General features: G+C 33.0%; 1 long non-coding RNA gene across 2 annotated transcripts in view; it reads left to right on the forward strand.

Moving 5' to 3' along the window:
• The window catches only part of LOC143248391 (uncharacterized), a 44,165-nt gene extending 38,653 nt beyond the window's left edge, over positions 1-5,512 (forward strand). Inside the window, exons 1-3 of one of the 2 annotated variants that reach the window (XR_013026961.1) lie at positions 664-1,164; positions 1,558-1,637; positions 4,894-5,512. This is a non-coding gene — a long non-coding RNA (uncharacterized LOC143248391). Of the gene's footprint in view, positions 1-663; positions 1,165-1,557; positions 1,638-4,893 lie in introns of those variants that run through there. The other variant, XR_013026960.1, reaches the window with a different exon arrangement.
• The last annotated feature ends 2,567 nt before the right edge of the window (positions 5,513-8,079 follow it).

The raw sequence follows: 8,079 nt of genomic DNA on the forward strand, positions 1-8,079 counted from the left end.
GTATCCAAACAAAAATTATTGTCCAAATTTGGATCTAATAAATATCTAAATGACATATTTATTTATAATTTTGTTACAGAGTGATTTAATGTAACAACGCGTTTACTAGATATGGATGTGTGGGTTTTCCTTAGAGCAAAGCCACATCAGGCTATCTGCTGTGTCTAACGAGGGGAATCGAACCCCCTGATTTTGGCGTTCTAAATACATAGACTTACTGCTGTACCAGCGTGGGACTTACTAGATATACCTTTGCCTATATCAAAATCCTTATTGTATGAAGAATAGTAAAAATAATAAAACATTGATGATATTGTCAGGATGATTTATATTATGCAAAAGATAGAAATCTTATTGTATTATATATTCTTATTTTTAGACCATATAATGAAACAAACAAACACCATGAAAAAATTTATTTATCGTACTAATATAGAATACAACTACTGAGTCTTACACGTTCTTACAATACTGTAGTAAATGATGTAATCCTATTATCCACTTAGCAACGCACTTTAACGTTGAATGGCGTAATCCTATTATAACTCATTGCACCTGCACATAGCAACGCGCCTCCTGATGTTAATGATGCATGAGTGAGATACACATCATGTCAGTACTCTCGGCGCGTCACATTACTACATTTGCAATACCTTGTCGAAATTGGGTTAAGGTCTCTTTTGTATTGTTTGGTTACTTCCGACGCCATACGAGCGTCTTAACTACTCACAACCTATTATTCCAGGAAACACAATTGGTTTAATTTAAGTTCACGTTTCGCCATTACAGATTCACTTACTTTTTTGTTTTACAACAAATCCACAGTGGAATAGCTACTATGCCTACCGCGGTTGAATCGATTGTTTTTTGAATTTTGCGCAAAGCTACACGAGAGCTATCTGCGCTACCCGTCCCTAATTTAGCAGTGTAACACTAGAGGGAAGGCAGCTAGTCATCATCACCCACCGCCAACTCTTGGGCTACTCTTTTACCATAAATAGTGGGATTGACCGTAACTTTATAATGCTCCAACAGCTGAAAGGGTGAGCATATTTGGTGTGACGGGAATTCGAACCTTCGACCCTTGGACTTCGAGTCGAGCACTCCAATCACCTAGCCATGTCAGGCCTCTTTGGGTGTTGAAGTGAAGAACATTTTCTTCAGGTAAACACAAAGCATCTTTCTTATTAGGACTTTTTTTAAGTTTTCAAGTAAGAGATTTTATACTGACGATGTTTATATATATATATATATGTACATATATATGTATATGTATATAAAGGCCCGAAACATTTTTCATGAATCTTTCTCTCCTTAAGCTTTAAGAAGTGAACGACATTTTGGATACTATGTATGTGTTATTATATGTCAAGAAGATTTCACACATATTATACGGTCTATTCTTTTCTCAGACTTTAAAGTGAACGACTTTTCGAACTCTAAGTTCAGTACTTCAAAATGTCAAAAGACTTGAAACATATTCCATTAACTGTTTCTTCCTTCAGTCTTGAAGTGAACGATGTTTTAATGTCTTTATGTATTACTTTTTACGACTAGTCAAGACAGGAAGGGTTTATACCCAAAATTCTTGAATGAAAAGTGGTTATACTACCAGAACTCCAATGGATCAATAATAGGTGAGTTATTATTTTATGGTAATATTAAAATGTTATATAGCGAAAACAGTTTACTTTGATCCTACCTATCAGAAGCGAGCAAAGAGAGACCAAACAGTTAACAAAGGGGCGCTATTTGGTTTACAAGTAAATTATCTTCGCTGGGTAAGGCGCAAATCTGCTACACAAATAATGCTCTTTACTTTTAAAGTACAGTTTACCTAGGTACTGATAAGAACCAGGTGATGCGTTAGAAATTAATATATTTGATATAAATAAATCCTGCATGAAAAGTATATTGTCACAAAATTATTTTTATCACTGTGCGAAATAAAAAGAAAGTGAAATATACTTATTAAGATTTTTTTAATCCCTAAAATAATAATAATAATATATATAATCATTATAAATAAACAAATAGTTAGCCATCTAACGACGACATTCCAAACACTGCTGACCTCAATAAGTTGCATTAATGCCAGTTTTGGATGAGAACCTGTAGCGAATATAGCCGGAAGGGTTATATTTCAGCCTTGGGTGGTAAGAATTTAATAAATTAATAACCTAAGTAGACCTTCACCTATCTTTTTGGTGGGACGAAACCTCTTTAGTCTGAAACCGTTTTTAATGGAACATCTTAGTTTATATCAACCTATGTTTATATATATTGGCTGATGTTAGATTCATCAGCCTGAACTTTCAAACTGTCTTCATTTTAAGAAGCTGAGACGACAAAACAAGATTAATCAGCTTATTCTATCAGGTAAAGTCGTATACACAAAGATAAGTAGTCATACGACATGCAGAGCTGGATCATACCACTAAATCTGACATTGTGAGATCATACAAGAGGTATCTCTGTATTGTGTTTAGGCCGCCGACAACATCGAGTTCGTTAATTTCATTTGTTACATTTTGAATGATTTTTAGGTTTTCCTCCAAGGGAAGTTTAAATTAAACCATTTCAAACATAAGTCTGTCATCTGTGAAATAATAATCTCATTAATTTAACAAACAACGAGGAAAATGAAAATATTTTAATAAGGTATTCGTATATACTTACAAAGACATAATTACATTCCACAAAGTAACTAATTTTATCTTACTGATTTACAAGTTGTGTATAAATTAACAAAGATTGCATGTGTAGTGATTGTTTTATTAATGTTTTAAATAAGAAAATGACACAGCAGCAGATAGATTCCAGGAGACTCAAATGACTAGTATCGTTTGTTTGTTTTTCGAACTTGCGAAAAGCTACACGAGGGCTATCTGCGCTAGCCGTCCCTAATTTTGCAGTGTAAGACTAGAGAAAAGGCAGCTAATCATTACCATTATCTCTTGGGCTATTCTTTTACCAACAAATAGTGAGATTGACCGTCACATTATAACGCTCCCACAGCTACGAGAAAAAGGCGAGCATGTTTGATGCGACGAGGAGTCGAACGCCTAACCCATTTGGCCATGCCGGACCTAAATGACTACTAACCTGGTATGTTTGTTTTATACACTTAATTCATTTCAAGTCTTGCAACTTAAAATGACAGACGAAACTGTAAAGTGCTTCTAATATATATCAGCTGAAATATTATTCCACGAAGATCACAAAATAATCTAAGCAGCGTCTATGGATTTGAACTACGATAACGGTGAGTGATTATTATTGTACATATAAAATTATCTCCTTATGTCTGGCTATAGAAAACACTTCTTATTTACATAGTAAATATACATACAAAGGAAAAATACGATTACAATCTTTCCTTTTGTTAATGTTTCTTGACACACAACCCACATACAAACAAAATACTTTCTGTTCCGCTAGACAAATCTTGAATTTAAAAAGTCACATTAAAAACTGATTTTTTTTTTTAACATTGGCTCAATAGGTCTATTCGTACACCCGAAGAACCCACCAAACATCCTCCAATAGAGGAGGACACAGTATTCAAAATAACTCCAGTTCCAAGTTTGTTTGTTTTAGAGCAGAATCATATTGTTCCATATAATGTGTCCACCAACGAGAATCGATCCTCGGATTATAGCGTATACTTACTGGTGGATCAAGATCAATACCATTTATTATTATTGGTTTTATTAACACATATTTCACCAATCAAAGCATACCATGAACATTCACAGATTGTAGAATATGTCATCTACAGATTCCAACTTCAACTCTATTACCCAAAAGAACTTGGTGTGCAAAGAATGTGTAAGTCTAAGTGCCAAGTAAAACAGTTAAATGTGGAATATATTCATTCCCTTTTCATTCCAACCTCACTGATCCCCGTCTTAAAAATAGCTGCTACTTCAGGATTGCGTGTTAAAAATAAAATTGTTTATTTATGTACGTTTCGCTTTATTTTCTTAGAGAGGCCTGGTATGGCCTGGTAGTAAAGACAGTCGACTCGCTATCTGCTGGTGGTGGAATGGAATTTTCCTACTGAACATGCTAACCCTTTCAGCCATGATTCATTATAATGTGACGGTCTGTTCCACTATTCATCGGTAAAAATTAGCCCAAGAATTGGTGGAGTGTGGTGTTGAACAGCTGCCTTCCCACTAATGTATAACTTCAAAATTAAGGACGGCGAAGCCCAGATTGCCTTTGAGCGAAACTACATTAAAAACTAACAAACAATTTTTTGGGAGTTTTTACTTGGATTTCCTACACCTTAAAATTTCATGTTTTCATTCTAAAAATAAGATTTGTAAGAAGTGGACCTATTATTAAGTTGAACTTCTTATGTTGGCAACATAATTGGTCGTGTGTAACCAGTGTATCATATGCGTATTTTACTATCTTTACAGTTTCAGTTAGGTTTAAAAAAACAACAATAAAATAAAATTTAAATACGGAAAATTAAAAACAATCTTACGACTTAAACGTTAATATGATAATGATTTGCTAGAACAATGCTGTTAATTACTGAGTCATTGTCGTTTCAAACGAAGATCCGGCTCCACATTTATCTCATTTCTACAATTCGATTTTATTTGTTTGTTTGTTTTGAATTAAGCACAAAGCTACATAATGGGCTATCTGTGTTCTGCCCATCACGGGTATCGAAACCCGGTTTTTAGTGTGTAAGTCCGCCATTGGGGAGCGATTTTATATGTGTCAATTCAACTAGACATAATTTATGTTAATTACAATTATTAATTTGGGATTTATGTATATATTACTATGTTAGTTTCATAATGTCTTAGTATTTTATTTTATTCGTTATTCCTTCAAAAATTGTAATTTCATAAATTTAATGTATTACTGCAGACCACCCAGGGGGCCGTAGATCCCAGTTTGGGAACCTCTGGACTAGGGGGAAGACAGCTAATCAACATTACTCATCGCCAAAGAATAGTGAGATTGAGTGTAATATTAGAAATTGATGATTTGTTGGTTGGTTGTAATTAAGCCCAAAGCTACACAATAAGTTATCTGTGCTTTGCTCACCACAGGTATCGAAACCCGGTTTCTAGTGTTGTAACGCTTCCACAGCTGAAGGGGAAATTATGTTCGGGGATTTGAACCCTCGACCCATAGACTGTGAATGAATGAATATCCTCACCATCAGGCCATGCCAGACTTTATATTGTAAGGTCTGGTTCTAAGAGTGCTTGTAGTTTTTAAGGAGGATTTTGCTACTGTATATAAGGCAAGTTTGTTTAATTACTAGCAACATAACAGTCACAGAAATCATATACTATTAGAGTATATGTTATTTGTCAATGGGTGAATATTATGATTTAATTGTACTTATCGATAATTTTTCAGTAGGCTATACGAAAGTTATAGAAAATAATCTAAACTTTGTTTTAATCCTAAATATTAAGCCTATTAGTTCATTAGCTTTGTCAAGGTTTGGCGTGAAATCCATCATATTAACTTAAAGTCGCGTAGCGTTTAACAAACAATTTTTTTTTTTCCATTGGGCATGGGCCTAGCGCGTTAAGGCGTGCGCTTTGTAATCTGAGGGTCGCGGGTTTGCGCCGGAGTTACGCCAAACATGCTCGCCCTTCCAGCCGTGGGGGCGTTATAATGTGACGGTCAATCCCACTATTCGTTGGTAAAAGAGTAGCCCAAGAGTTGGCGGTGGGTGGTGATGACCTCTAGTCTTACACTGCTAAATTAGGGACGGCTAGCACAGATAGCCCTCGAGTAGCTTTGTGCGAAATTCCAGAAACCAAACCATCCATTGGGCATAATATATACCATGAAAAACATGGAGAAAAACCTGAGGTCAAACTTGATTTTTATCACAAATATTAGACTGATTGATTTACTCGATTTATGAATATTTGATAGTTAACAACTTTAATATTAAGCAATAATTTGGTAACGTTCAAAAGACAATAAAAGACTTTTTATCATCATAAATGATATTGAAGTATGAATTTAAAATCGTAATATTTAACTTCTGCTATTTTCTGTTTCAAGTTATTTTAGAGTCTCATTATTAATTACTTGATAAATAAATATATATTTGACTTATGTACGCAATCAATTCATATATTAGTCGAGTCACCTCGCTTCAATCTACCAATAAAATCCAAATTCTAGTCAAGGCTCTGCTTTTAAATAAAATAAAAAAAACTATGACTTCTATCAATATTATCCAACAATCCTTTTAATCTTTAAATTCTAGCCAAGGTTGCAATTTTCAAAAAAGCGTTATCTTATAATTTTTCAAACCTGTAAAACCTAACCAAAGGATGCGCGTTTAAAAAGTAAAATGTGACTTGAAGCTACAATATTATTCAGGAATCCTTTAAACATGAACTAATTAAAGAAAACTTTCTTAGCGATATTATAATTAACAGGTCACCTAATTACCTAAATCCTACATGCATGCTATTTAGCTCAAAATGTAAAAAAATAATGTTATGTCACTTAAAAGACTCAGCCATCTTGTTCATAAGTTTTCCAGTATCACCATCCAGCAAAAAAAAAAAATAAAAAATCAATCAGTTGGATCGTTTGTTGTTGTTTTTTCACATACTGCTACAAAAATATAAATCCATGTACGATCCGCTTAAAACATAGCTGTGGTCTTTTGCTTGGCCTAGCGCCTCTACCCGTAGACGAGATATTTAATATAATTTAAAACATGTACGGTTTCTAGCAATGCATCATTAATTTTGAAGTATATATTTTTGAGTATAATTACTACATCTGTTTTATTCCACTATCATCTTATTACATTTTCAATTAATGTCTCTACGTTTACTCTTTTAGCACAGACAGTCGTTTGTGTAGCTCTGTGCTTAATTAAAAACAAACAAATAAGCATTCTTTTACTCTCACGTTTTAATGTTTTATTTACTAGATTTTCATTGTTTAATGCTCGGTAACAAGTACAGGGATTAAAAATAAATTACACTTTATATTTTTTGATTTCCCTGAAGAAAATGTACTAAAATGCAATAAAATATTTCGCACTTTAATCTTTATCGCTTTTCGTAATTGAGGATCTAGTTCTTAGAAATCTGTTTTGTGGTTAACTTTTCTCGCGTATTTTTGGATATTAGTTACAATTATAGCAGTTAGATCGGCATAAAGTGTGCTTTTAGTGTTAGGCTTAGTATTATTTTACAACTATTATTTGCGACTATCAGCGAGAGGTGTTTATACATTAACTTAACGTATTTTAAAAGCTGCTTACATTTATATGATTTGTGTTGATACAAGTTTTCAGGTATGTTATATTTATTAATTTTCAGTGTACCATACTGACGCTTCGGGAATTAATAAAACCGTTAGTTCAGTAAAATTTATGTATTACGATATATAATACTTGTTTTAATTATAAAATAATGCACTAGAACAACCAAATATATATATACATATTTATCATTTAAATTATTAATGATATTCCTCTTCAATGTTTGGAAGATGCATTATTAACCTTTGTTATTGTGCGTATTTTTCATGTCTCGTAGATGTATATGAATTCAGTTGTTAATTAAGTTTAAATGATTTAATTGATAAACTTCTGCACGCAGTAAACACTTAACCCTTGAACGTTTAGCAACCAAAGAATTGGATTAAAAATGAATCAGATTTGCCTGAAACGTTATACGGCCAGTATCTAAGCAACGGACATATCTCTTTCAACAAGCAAATTTAATATCATAACAAATACGAAAAAAGAACAGATTTTTGACATATGAGAAGTGTCGGCACAAAACATCATTGCAAAAAAAAATGAACACCTAACAAAAATACAGTAACTTATATAGTTACACAAATAAATATAAGGACAGTGTTTATAAACAATTCAAGTTCTAGCAGTATGTCTGGAATACTAACTGTTAACACTCAGGTTTGATCAAATTAAACAAAAATGTAATGAACTTTAGGGTAAGCAAAAAATAAAAATTCATTGAAATATCTACAAATTAAATAAAAAAATAGGAATAGTGGAAATGTATTTATACCGCCATCTATTGATATAATGTT

Source organism: Tachypleus tridentatus, chromosome 4 (assembly GCF_004210375.1).
Source record: "Tachypleus tridentatus isolate NWPU-2018 chromosome 4, ASM421037v1, whole genome shotgun sequence".
In the NCBI taxonomy this organism is placed as follows: Eukaryota; Metazoa; Arthropoda; class Merostomata; order Xiphosura; family Limulidae; genus Tachypleus; species Tachypleus tridentatus.